Here is a 13,603-nt window from a genome sequence, read left to right as displayed (position 1 = left end):
AGTGTGTGCGTTGGGCATACATTTTTGCTTAGGGTAGCACAGTCACAACAGATGTATGAAAAATCCAACCAAAACCAAACCAGACAAAACTGCAGGAGAAAAAAAAAAGCAAAAAAAAAAAAAAGCAGGTGGTGTTGTCAGCTTCATGCAACCACAACCCCCAACCACGGATTCTTTAAGGTGCCTCACTGTTCTTCTGATGGGGAAGCAAAGGCCCTCGGGTCTTCTTTGTACCCTCCCCACCTCCCACCCCCCCCCCCCCACCCTGCTGCGTTTTCACTGTGGCGATGCTTTAGCTGTCACCTTTCGGTGACAAATGTCCCCCTTGTGGGTGTTGAATTTATTCAGCTAGTCCACCTAGGAAAGATTACAAATGAGGAACAAGGGTCAACTCTATGAAACGCAGTTGCAAAAGGGAAAAAAACAAAGTGGCTTGAGAGCCAGGCTCCAAAAGGGAAGTGCAATGAGACAGATTCAATTCTGACTAGTATGTATTTACAAAGAGAGGCCAGAAGGCAGTAAGAAGGGAAACGCAGAGCCTCCGCTCGCTAGAAGAGCGATTAGGGACCATCCAGTGTGCGCCGAGTTAATTGGCTTGAGCCACGTACTATCTGGAATTAATCTTCCGTTTCTTTTGTATTCGTGTCCGGCTTGGGAGGGCTGCATGTGGAAGATGGGTATAGCTGAGCAGATCATACCGTGCAAAAGTAATTCTTTTGAGCAGGCATAGCCAAATGAAGGATGCTCTTTCAGCTAAGAGACTTGACATTCAGGAGGCAATGGAGGGGCTGAGGAATGCAAACAGCTGTTACCGACTGGGCTGTTGACAATAAATCTTGGTCCAAGCTACTCAAAAGTAGCTGGCCACACGTTCTGTGGGAAGGCTTCGGCTGTGCTCTTCCCGGGAGGGGGCTTGGCTGGAGGGAGAGAAAGGACAAAGGAGGTCAGGGTGAGAGGAAAAGGTGCCGTGCCTACTCTGTTCCCCACAGTGATGTTCCTTGGAAGGCCGGGGTGGGGAGGGAGAAGCTTTCTGCAGCCCCAGGGCGAAGCTGGTTTGATCCCCCCTCTTCCCTGGGCATCTACTGCGTCTGAGCATTTACTTAGGTATTACCTTCACTCACCACAAGATGTCTGAAAGTTAGGTAACATTCTATTTTTTTTCAATAAGCTTCAAATTTTAGGATAGTTTCAGATTTAGAGAAAAGTTGCAAAGGTAGAACAGAGATTTCAGGACCCCTCTCGCTTTTCCCCATTGGCCATCTCTTACCTCACTGGGGTGCATTGATTAAAATGAAGGAACTGACCTTGTTAGGTCTTTGTGTGGACCAGTTCTCCCATTAATGTCCCTGTCTTTGTCCACTTGGGATGCTATCATAAAAAGGCCGGGGTGTGAGGGGTTCAAACAAAAGGCATGTATCGCTCACCGCTCTGGAGGCTGGAAGGCAAGATCAAGGGGTTGGTAGATTTGGTATCTGGGGAGGGCCTGCTTTCTGGTTCATAGATGGTGTTGCTATGTCCTCACTGATGGGAAGGGACGAAGTCTCTCTCTGGGGTCTCTTTTGTCAGGGAAGTCCCATTTTGGGGAGCTCCCAAAGACCCCACCCCTTGATACTATCACTTTAGGGGGCAGGATGCAACATGCGAATTTGAGGGGGACACAAACATTCAGTGTCTGGCTGTCCTCCACCTGTTCCGGAATCCCATCCAGGTACCACGCTGCGTGTTACCATCACGTTCCCCAGGCTCCTCTGGCCTATGACAGTCTCTCAGTCCCTCCTTGTTTCTCGCGTCCTTGCCATCTTGAAGAGCACTCCTTATCCTTTTTTCTAACATCTCAAGAAATTAAGCCTCAGAGGGGTGAAGGGACTTTTCCAAGTTCAGGCAGCCTATGGAGGCCATGCCAGATTTCCTTGGGGACACCTTGAGTCAGGGTCTCAGTCTTATGCCTTAGAATCACCAGATGGACTTGCTGGGACCCCCAGAGTGTCAGGTTCAGTAGCTCTGGCCTGGAGCCAGGATTTGCATTTCTAGCAAGTTCTCAGGTGATGGTGATGATGCCTTCGGTCCAGGGACCACATTTTGAGAGCCGCTGCTTTCAGCCCTGTCCCTTCGGAGCTGTTTATCCAGATCGAAATCATCAGATGGTTGTCACATCTCCACTGCTCTTTCTGAAGTGTACAAATGAAGTTAGACTCCGAAGTGACTTTCCCACCCTGCCTCCCTTCCTCTCCCCACTGTTTTGAGTATCACTGACCCAGGCGGAAGGAGTGTGGTTCAAAGGCATTTGCTACCCTGGGCAAGTAAGAAGTGGGGTGCTTGTAACCTGGCAGAGACTGGTTTGTGCCCCATCCCGTCACATCTGAGGGCCAATTTGTGGCTTCATGGGAACGTTAGTCTGCAAAACGTTAGCGACTGATTCCTACTTCAGACGTGGAGCCAAAACAGTTACTGAAAAACAGGAGACTGACAGATGAAACAGTGTGAACTCTATGTACTCCCTTGGAAATAGTAATATATTATTAATCTATAGTTTCTTCTTGAGAAGGTTGACATTTATTCATTAGAACTTTATTCTTCCTTTCCTGGTTTTTTTTTTTTTGTTTTTGTTTTTTTTTTTTTTAATGCTGCTACAAAACTGAAATGAGCTAGGGGCACCTGGGTGGCTCAGTCGGTTAAGCTTGAGACTCCGGCTCAGGTCATGATCTGATGGTTGGTGAGTTCAAGCCCCGCATCGGGCTCTCTGCTGTCAGCATGCAGCCTGCTTTGGATCCTCTGCCCCACCTCGTTCTCTGCCCCTCCCCTGCTCTCAAAGGCGCTCCCTTTCTCACTCAAAGATAAATAAACATTAAAAAAACAAAAAACAAAAAAACCCCGAAAGGAGCTAAAAGCGAGACCTGCATTTGGTTAACGACCGATTTCGGAATGATGGCACCAAGGAAAATAAATGCACAACAGGGACTTCCTGAAGAGGCACACACACTGATTGAACTCATATTAGTGAATGGCGAAGTAATGCCTTTATGTCCATATAACAGCTTCCAGAGACCTGGCATTTACTGAAGCCCCAGGTAAGAAATCACCATGCCTTGTTAGTTACTTAAAAACAAATTACTTACATTGTATGTTGTTTTCTGGAGCCGTTTATGAAGGGATAGCTCATTCCCCCCCCCCCCCCCCCCAACTCCCGAGCTTGACCCTGACACTATTTTTGGTTATCTCTTCACAAGGGACTTGAGGAAAAGAAAAATAAAAACACAAAGCCTCCCGAGTATTATCTGGAAAAGTGCTGCAAGTTTTTCGAAACTCTTGAAGAATTCATAACCGTAAGCACTTCCCCAGATTAATGATTAATGCTGTTTTCAAGCTCTCTCCGTATTTCATACTTTGATTAGCAGCGCAACAGGACTTTTAAGTCGGGCCGGATTCCCAGTGAAATAGAGAACTTTAGTCGTTTCTTTTGTTACCCTGCACATCTCTGCTCCTTAATCATTTAAAAACACTTCCAAACCAAGGCAGCGTTATGCCCAGAATTCGCGATCCCTAAAGACCACCAGGGAGCCGAGTCCGATGCAAAAGCAAAGAGCCTTTATTTGAGCTAGCTCGAGCTCAATCCCCTACCTGCACCGATGCAGCGGTGAGATGCCAGAGAGAGCCGGGGAGTTTCAAAAGCACAAAGGTTCTATAGGGGTCTAGGGGCAGTTGGTGAGGTAATGGCTGTGGCCTCAGCCGATTGGCTGGGGAAGGGTCGGAGTCCTGTTCCCCGAGTCGCTGGGCGTGTTTTGATTGGGAAGTTTGAAAGGGTGAGTGGAAGGTTACTCAAGGGGAGGAGCCGCGGTCTGATGTTTCTGTGATTTTCCCGGAAAGGGGGCCATGTCGGGGACATAGTCACTCAAGGTGGAGGACACAGAACAAGATGGAGTCGGCCGGCGTAGGCCCGCCCTTTCAGCAGGTTTCCTAAAACAAAGCACATATCATCATGTGCAGGGCCCTGGGGGGCCAGGCAGAGGACCCACTTCTGCGTGTGTTAGCATATTTAATCATCCCATTTGGGGGGAGATAATCCGTTTTGGTTTTCTTAGGCCGTGTTCACTTGCTTTCGTTATTTTCTTGACTTCAAAGATCACCCTGACAACTCTTTTTCTTCGCAACAAGGCTGATGGTATTCCTCCAGATCCATCTGATTTCATGGCCTTCAAGGTTGCTTTCATGTATTATGAATTTCTCAATTGGCAGTGTGTATTAGATGGAAACTTACACCTCTTTGTAGAAGTGTTTATCTTGCACAAGTTGTTGCTAGGGTAAAAAGCAAGAGAAGGAAATATTAATGTTTCCAGAGGAAGGCAGAAGCATGGTTGGCAAAAGCCTTCTCAGAAACAGTGTGTTGGATCATGCTTTTGAGATGTGTGATGTTTTCTTTTTGTCTCCTGGTGTCTCTCCCCTTCCCCCATTAAGCAGGGAGTTGGCTCTGTGTTCCTTGCCTTGGGGTGGGTTTGGGGCACACTCTCCTTTTCCTCTCTCCCACTTTCAGCATCCTGAACCCATTCAGGAGAAACAGGGTTTGACCACAGAGGGCTTTTCCCCAAACTTAGAAAGGGGCCCTTGCTTAGGTCCCTGGGTCTCTGAACTGGAAGAGCAGCAGAGAGAGCTAGGAGATTTTGAAACAGGAATTGCATAATGCCTGCAAGCAACAGAGACCACCCTCTCCTAATTTTGTGGCTTGAGCTGCTTGCAACGTGGGTTAAAAAACAGAGAAGACTGGAGGCAAGTAGTCCAGAGCTGGTGTGCCAGTGACACAAGGCAATCAGGGACATCTATCTTTTTGTTCCTTTATCCGCACTTTATGGTTTTTCTTTCTCAAGGTTGCCTCAAATTCCAAAGTGGCTACCAGGGCACCAGCCATCACATCTGAATTCTTGGCCACAGGAAGATTGAAAGAATGCTTCTCCCAGGCAAAGCAACTCCTTTTGAAAGATCTACTGCAGAAGTTGCTTGTAATACATCTATTGACATCTCCTTAGAACTTAGTCACATGGCTGTATCTAGCTAAAGTGGAAAGCAACTAGCAGTGCCTGCCACACACCTGAAGGGGCTAATGACCTTTAGCAAAGAAAGCTTCATCTGCCCTCTATCTGCATCGGTGAACATGGACCACTGGGCAGAGGGCACTGTGTGCCCTTCGTCTTCCTCAGTGAATTGGCACAATGAAAAAACCAGTGGAACCTTACCACACCTTGGGGGTGGGTGTAGGGAAGAGCCTAGGACCTTCAAGCCAAAGGAATGAGGCTTGAGATAGAGATTAAGCAGAGTTATAAAGATAAAGCAAACTTTGATTTCTTAAACGCATGAGTTTGGACAGAGATTTGTAGTAAGTATCAGGGTAGGGTATCTGAGAGCTCAAATCTTCATTTAAATGCTTTCTTTTCTTCCTTCCTTTCTTTCTTTCTTTCTTTCTTTCTTGCTTGCTTGCTTGCTTGCTTTCAAGTTAAGCACCAACACTTGATTTATTGATTTTGTTATAAAAATGCATCACTTGGAAGGCTTGAGCAATATTTTTCTAAAATGACCCTGCTAATTTCTGAGACAGGGGCTGTATATTTTACCTCAGCAGAATGCTTGATAAACCTAGGCACTTTGTATTTGTTAAATAAGTGAATCAATGGTAATCTAAGAGATTTTAGCCCCCCCCCCCGTGTTTTCACATCTATTTGTGTGTCTATATTTGTCAAAACTCCTTTAGTTGCACGTTACAGAAACTGAAGTCAAAATGGTTAAGACAAAAGGTAATTTATGACTCTTACAATTTAAGCCATAGGCTTCAGGCATGGCTGTATCTAGGTGTTTAATGATCTTACCAAAACAAGGCTCTGTATTCTCCAATGAACTTTTCTCTGTACTGGCTCCACTCTCCCCTCTTGGTAGTAGGATGACTGTTAGTAGCTCCATGAAAGCCAATTGTTTAGCTTTGAGTCCAGAGGGTAAGAATATCACTTCTTAGGCAGAATGCTCTCTCAACTATTTCATTGGCTCTGATTGTTCTGACTTGGAATCAGAAACCTTCTCCGAATATTTCACTAGAATGTGATAGGCTTTAAGACTCATGCCCACTGTGTCCATCTGGGGCCAGGCAGGAGGAAGAAAACATACTATTATTTGAACAGAAATAATTTAAGACAGGTGGTCAAATCCAGTCTTTGCCTGCTTTTGTAAATAAAGTCTTACTGGGACACAGCCATGCCCGTACATTCAAGTGTTCAGTTTATGGCTGCTTTCAGGCCAAAAGATAGAAGAGTGGAGTTGCTACAACAGAGACTGTATGACACACAAATCTAAACATTTACTATCAAGGTCTTCATGGAAAGTTAACCCATCTGTAATTTTACATAAACGAGTGACAGCAAAATGAAGCCCTGAAAAGGAACAAAAGAAGAAAAGAAGAGTAAACTATCATAGGGGGAGAACCTGCCGGAAGTATCTACCTCTAGGGCTGAAGGAACAGAGGGAAAACACTAGAATTACTAAAACTTAGAAGTTTGGAGAAGAGGCCCCATAGAATGGAAGCTTCAGACCTCCATAGAAGGAATGACCTGGTGCTGGTGTTGGTGTCACCAAGGGAATGTGTCCCCTCTTCCTCCTCCAGCCTGTGGGTTCCCTCGGTGCCCGAATCCAACCGGGAGCAGTGGTGAAGGAGAAATGTGCTTGCGGGATCCCAGCCCCAGCCTCCCAAAGCGGGGTATGGGAACACGGGCTTGGAGTTGAAATACAATAGCTAAAAAGCTGGCAAAATCCACTCTGGCTACTCAGTATTCATCCCTACGCTTCTATTTGTATTTGAACTTCTACAGACAGCACAGACAACTCTATGCCTCCACCTGACCACAGACAGCCACTCTGCACTCAAGCCAACGCATGTATATCTGCGATGCTCCCCAGTGTGAGGAGACTCAAAGTCACAACAGTCATTACAGCCATTTGGGGGCTATGTTAATTACTCTCCGAAGTCAGCCAGAGTCTCATCAGAATATTCTGTTACTTAAAGACCAACTTGTAAAGTTAACTGCCCTAACAAGGTTGGATATTAGGGAAGAAGAAAAGAGAGCGCACACACACACACACACACACACACACACACACACACACACCAAGCAAGGAAGAAGATAAGCATAGTTCTTCCACAGTCCTTGCTTCTGTAAGTGGTCATGACTGGTTATCACGTGTCATATTCGTGTCATATCATCTCATGTTCTCTTTGTCCTCATCCAAGGGCTCAGCTGGTTCAGTTCTGTACCAGGTGTTAAAATTCAAACTTTCATTCATGAAGGGTTGGGATTATCAACCCTATTTTTTTTTAATGTTTTAATGTTTACTTATGTTTGAGAGAGAGCGAGACAGAGAGACAGAGTGCAAATGGGGGAGGGACAGAGAGAGAGGGAGACACAGAATCTGAAGCAGGCTCCAGGCTCTGAGCTGTCAGCACAGAGCTCGATGTGGGGCTCAAACCAATGAACCACGAGATCATGACTTGAGCCTAAGTGGGACACAAATGACTGAGCCACCCAGGTGCCCCTGGATACTCTCATTTTCTAACTCAATGGAGCTACTGTTGTGTCCTCTGGTGGGAGCACTGCCTCCCTGTAACTAAGACCTCCAAAGCAGCAGAGCTCAAAGTTGGTAGGATCAGGACCAAAAATCCTGCAAGTGGACGTGATAGCGAGAGAGGAGACAATCCCACCTTCATCCCTGGATTCTTGGCCCCATGTGAAGAAAGAGCACCTTGAGATGGTTGCTGCATCAAGGCATATATTGCTTTCCAGATATAGAACTCCATTCTTTCTGGGTGTTGCCTCCACAATGGCTTTGTAACTAAGCCTTCTGTAGACCATTTCTCTATCTTATTAGGCCTGGGGCACCTAGATGATGGGCATCTGGCAAACCAGTGAACTCCACGGGCAGGAACCTGTGCATGCATCTGTTTTGTTGCAAGACATATTTCTCGATCAGGAGTAATCAATACAGGGGGAAGTGTCATAACGTTAAATAGGGGATACCATAGCTCATGGATGGTGGTACCTGCAAAAACATGGTGGATAGGGAAGATACCCATGTCCGGGTCGTGTGTCTGTTTCAGTGAGGATGGATCTCTGCCCCATCTGCAATGTAGGGGAACTAGTGCTTGTCCTGCCACAAAGTAGACGGCTGTTCCCCGAAGGGAATGATGCAATGTTGAGCTTCGGTGCTGGTCTCTACTGTTGGCCGATCAAGAACCTGGTTAGCATTGGTGGGAAGAAGTCCATGTTGTTGAACTCGTGCATGGCTTCTGTCCCTGTCACCTTGGTCTGTTTGCACACAGGCCCATTGAGCAAGCACGAGGGTGGGTGCTGAAAAGGGCTGAATGACAGCCAGAACGCAGGCCATCTTGCCCATCAGGTTACTGAGAACCCTCTCTACTGTGGATTTAGGTTTCATGGGATCATTCTGATCCTACTCCAAGGTGTCCTCCCATGTATATTTCTCACAGGCTTCCCGGTCGCCAGTGCCCCAGGTGTGTCCTTTCTAAGAATGACCCCACCCAGCCAAGTGATTGGCAACTGCCAGTATATTGGTGTAGCTCCAGGATTCTAATTCTCTCATGGCGCAGATGTACTGCCTGGAAGTTCCAATCACTGGAGCAGCCTCCTTCACCATTGTCCTTCAGGACCACCTCTCAGTCAGGCTGGAAGGCTGTAGCTGTCTATTTCTTGTTGGCACCAGCAAGGTCTAGCCCTTGCCATTTCTACTGACACTTCACAAAACACTCTGTCTTCCAAACCTCTGTGTCTTTGGCTCAGCCCAGAATGTCTTTTCCTTGCCGTCCATCTCTGAATCCTCTCCCGACAACACTGCACCTCACTAATGCTGTTCCTGGGCACTTGGCAAGAGTCTCTGCTGTCATACTTGTTTCAGTGCTTTTATTATTTATGCTGCCCAAGTATCAGCTGTGTCCTCTTGGCCCCGTCAGGATTCAGGGCACATCAGTTTGTTTCCCCCTCAGAATCCAAAGCCCACCTCAAAAAGTCTGCATGTTCTCAGGCAGCTTACATTCTCCACTGTTGCTTTTCAAATCCAGATTTTGCACCTATTTTCTCTGATTCTTGCCACATTAGTCTGGTTGTGAAATTAAGGTCTGTGGTCAATGTGTAGCATGCTATTTTAGATGGGATTTTTTTTTTTAATCTACTAAGCTTGTTCTTTGTATATAGCAGTGGTCTGTAGACTTTTTTCATAGAGTCAGACAATAGATATTTTTGGCTTTGGGAGCCATATGGAGTCTGCTGCAACCACTCAATTCTGCTGTTGTATTGCAAAAACAGCCACAGACCATAAAGAGACAAATGGGTATGGCTGTGTTCCAATAAAACTTGATTGACAAAAGTTTGTGGCAGTCTGGATTTGTCCAGCCCTTGGCTTGTAATTGACTAATCCCAGGTATGCAAAAAGGCTATGGCTTTTGGTTCATGGAAGTTACCTTTTTAGTCACCTTACATTCTCTTGCTTCGAGTTTTTTCAGTTGATCCTGAGCACTTGAATTTTTTTCAAGGTACACAAACCATATCACCTGATATCTTAGTCCGTTTGGGCTGCTATAACAAAACACACAAACTTAAACAACAAATAGCCCAGCTTAAAACACAAATATTTATTTCTCACAGTTATGGAGGCTGCAAAGTCCAAGACCAATGTGCAGCAGATACAGTGCCTGGTGGAAACCCACTGCCTGGTTCATAGATGGTCATCTTCTTGCTGTGTCCTGACCTGGTGGCAGGGGCAAGGGAACTCCCTGTGATCTCTTTTATAAGGGCACTAATCCCATTTGGGAGAGTTCCACCTTCATGACCTCATCACTTCACAAAAGCTCCACCTCCTAATACCGATACAATGGGGGTTAGGAAATCAATATGCGATTTGGAGGAGTCCTTGTCTGGTCATTCTTGGCCCAGTGGTCCTGGGTCTGTTGTCCGTGGCAATGCCAGCCCAGCTCAGCAAGAATCTTGCCAAACCAGTTGAGTAGGAGTTCCCCATCTTTGATACGGAATCAAGTTCCTCCCATTAATTCTCAATCCAATGACTGCCTCACTCCACCGCATTAGCTATAGATCCCCAGCCATCCCTGTTTTATTTGGAATTGAGTTCAATCTCACTCCCCTAGTGCAACAGTCTGGAATAGTCTCCTTTGTCTGTTTAAATTGCCTGGTGCAATTTTTCCGTGACACACCTTAACAATTTTTTATTCTGAATTTCTTTCTTTTGTCTAAATTCATCAACTTTTGCCTGCCGATCTATGTTAAATAAAGGCAGTGGCCTTGGATGTATCAGTCAGAATCAGGGCAGGGAACAGAGGCAAGACTCAAAAGGACTGACTGCAGAGATTTCAATGAAGGGACTATTTGCAAGGTGTGGGCAGGTTTAAGGAAGCCCAGCAAAAGACGAAGAAGCACGCCAGGGCTACCGACATTGGGACAGCTCTAATGGATACCCCAGACATGAAAAAGCAAATGAAGAAAGCAGTTGCCAAAACTCCATCAGAACAGGAATGGAGGGCATTTTACAAGAGCTGTGCCTTAGCCAGAGAAACACATTATTGCTAACCACAGCCAGATGGGAAGGCAGTCGAGTGACTGATGACACTGACCTCTCTGTTCTCCTGCCGCCATCCCCCACCCCCACCCCGATCTCCTGTTGGTGTCTCCTTTGGAAAAACTTGACCAGAAGCCACAGGGTTAAGGAAAGCTGGTGATAAAATCTAACAAGGTTGGCCTCCTGGATGCAGAGCAGGGAGGATCCAGCTGGACAGTGGATATGGGGGAGAGGATGTCATGAGAGTCAGAGAATGTGCATCATAGGAGACATTGTTGACTCCTCTGTCCTTCAGTGAAAGAGTTTCTGGTCTTTGCCAATTAAGCATCTTGCCAGGTTGGGGAGTGACATGGACATATCATTTCATGTTAAGGAAATGTTTACTTTCAAAAAGTTTTTTTTTTTTTTTTTTAAACAGGAATGGATATTGAATCTCATCAATGCTTTCTATTATCTGTATACATGATATTCTCTTTTACTCTATTAACATGGTGAATTATATTAATAGGGAATATGCTTTGAGGAATCCTTGCATTCTTGAGAGAAACCCCACTTGGTCACAGAACATGAGTGCTGTTGGATTCTGTCTGTTGGTATTTTATTTAGATTTTCACATGGATATTCAGAAGCAAAGGAGAGGATGGTCCACTACTTTCTTTTATATTTTAATTTTTTTCAACTTCATGAAAACATGCATAACCTTTCTTCCTTTTTGTTTCTGAAGAATCTATTCTTAGCTTCGGTTATTTTTTTTGCTTTTTTGCTTTTTTGCCCCTTGCCAGCTAAACTTGGAAATGTATTTCCTCTAAAAACTAATTTGGGAAACTGTTCTACTTCAACAATATGGGTTTGCCTGGCTTTGATGAGTCAGGATAGTCTGGGTTAATCTCCAATTCATAGAGTTTGAAGGAAAAGTAGCTTGAAATAAGCCTAGAGAGGTAGCAGTGACCTTCAGGCAAAGCTTTGCAAGGATATGCTTCCATTTTAAGAACAAAAGTCAGTGGAGGGTTTTCAAACAGAGCAGTTGCACAATCAGATTTTACCTTTTGAAGATCTCATGCTGCTTTCTCATCATGGGAAAATTACTCCTCTATGGTTTAGTTTCCACATCTGTACATCACAGAGAAAAAATCTGTTACAACGTCTGAGAAAATTATTTTGGGTAAGTGATATCTATAAAACACGTATCCTAGTTTTTGGCATTTATAAATAAATTACATTATACACACACACACACACACACCATATAATGTGGGGATCTTTTTACATTATTGATTTGTGGGAGAGCTATTGATTTCTGTATATTTATCTTGTCTCCAGCCATCTTACTGAATTATTGTATTCATTCCTGTATTTCTTCAGCCAGTTCTCTTAATTTTCCTTGTTATTCAATCGTATCATCTGCACAAAGTTTATTTCTTTTGCAAACTATTATTTGTGAATTAGTGAATTACCGTCAACCTGCATTTGTTTGGAGGATAATATTTATTCTTGGAATCCAAGCCAGAATTGCATATTACAAACAAGTTGTTTGATGGAGATGAAACCCACAGCTGAAATTACCTTTATGGTTGAATAGGATGGTAATTGCGATGATTGCATGAGACCATTTGGAAATTAAAGAGTTGGATATTTAACCTACTAGCTGGAATAGAAAACAGGTTATTGTGTATTTGATTGAATTTAATGGGCTGTTGATATAACCTCCACATTCCCCATGTGAAATCATGCATTTATTCCAATTTGAGCCGAGGAAAGGTCAGAGAGGTTTGAATACAGACCTCTTTCCCTCACACCTTACTGTTGATTTGGAATATAAAATGGGCCTTGATTTCTAGAATTGTGATTGTGTTTGTCACTCAGTAAATATTATGTATATTTAAATGTAAAGATCAAGATATGGAGAGTATCTAATATATAGATCCTGACATATAATAAGCACGATAGATGGAATGTTTGTGCCCCCCCCCCCCCAAAGCCCATATGTTGAAATCCTAACGCCCTATGTGATGGTATTTGGAGGCAGGTCTTTGTGATTAGGTCATGAGAATGGTACCCTCATAAATGGGATTAGTGTCCATATGAAAGAGACCCTGGAGAGCTTTATTGCCCTTTCCCATCATGTAAGGACACAGCAAGAAGATGGCTGTGTATGAACCGGAAGGTGGGGCCCCACCAAACACCTAATCTGCCTGAGCCTCCATCATGGGCTTCCCAGCCTCCTAACTGTGAAAAATAAGTGTTTTGCTTAAGCCACGCAGCGGATGGGTGGGATTTTGGTTATTTCAGCCTGAACCGGTAAGGACAATAGGTATACAATAAACATAGCTTTCCCTCTCCTCCTTTTTAAATGCAAATGTCCAAGGACTATGGCCTAATATTTTCAATCCCCAGAATGAAGTTCTTCGGCTGCTCATCTAGGCCTACGTGGTCTGTCTCCTCTCTCCTCTCCACCCTCTTCTTCTACTACATTTCCCTTCTTCCTTCACCCTAGCCCCAGAGATCTTGATCTTCCCTAAACCTTTGAACTTTGAATGAATGAATGTTACAACTTCCGGCACATCATTGATGACCATGAACAGCAAAATGATTGTGGCTTGAATTAGAATCAGACACCAGATGCTGATGTTTCCTGAGGGGAGGGGTGGGGTTCCTTGAGTGTTGAAGTCTGATATCTTGGGCATTGCTATTGATTGAATTGTGTCCCCTCCAAATTCGGATGTTGAGATCCTAATGCCCATTGTGACCATATTCGGAGGCAGAGCCTATAAAGAGGGAAAAAGTTTGATGAGATCAGGAGGATCTCTAGCACTGGTGCCCTTACAAGAAGAAAAAGAGACACCAGAGCTCTCTCTCTCCCCATGATGTGAGGCCACAGTGAAAAGGCAGCTGTCTACAAGTCAGGAAGAAAGCCCTCACAGAAACTGAATGTGATGGCACCTCAGTCTTAGACTTCCCAGACTCCAGAACCGTGAGAAAATAGATTTCTGTT

The 13,603-nt window shown here is 44.8% G+C and overlaps 1 long non-coding RNA gene across 8 annotated transcripts; it reads right to left on the bottom strand.

The window, feature by feature from the left end:
* Positions 1 to 260: 260 nt before the first annotated feature.
* LOC106970486 (uncharacterized) lies at positions 261 to 3,726 on the bottom strand. 8 transcript variants are annotated; one of them, XR_008294632.1, is made up of 5 exons: positions 2,255 to 3,094; positions 1,977 to 2,168; positions 1,305 to 1,435; positions 699 to 917; positions 261 to 357 (listed from the first exon to the last, which is right to left on the bottom strand). It is a non-coding gene; the product is annotated as an uncharacterized LOC106970486 (long non-coding RNA). The 8 variants fall into 8 exon arrangements; XR_008294630.1 differs by lacking the exon at positions 261 to 357 and adding an exon at positions 3,619 to 3,726 and having other exon boundaries at positions 474 to 917; positions 2,255 to 2,463; XR_001429505.3 differs by lacking the exon at positions 261 to 357 and adding an exon at positions 3,619 to 3,714 and having other exon boundaries at positions 474 to 917; positions 2,255 to 2,448.
* Between the last annotated feature and the right edge of the window lie 9,877 nt (positions 3,727 to 13,603).

Source organism: Acinonyx jubatus, chromosome E3, assembly GCF_027475565.1.
Source record: "Acinonyx jubatus isolate Ajub_Pintada_27869175 chromosome E3, VMU_Ajub_asm_v1.0, whole genome shotgun sequence".
Classification (NCBI taxonomy): Eukaryota; Metazoa; Chordata; class Mammalia; order Carnivora; family Felidae; genus Acinonyx; species Acinonyx jubatus.
The sequence above is the reverse complement of the archived record's forward strand: the minus strand, read 5'-3'. Positions and strand labels throughout refer to the sequence as shown.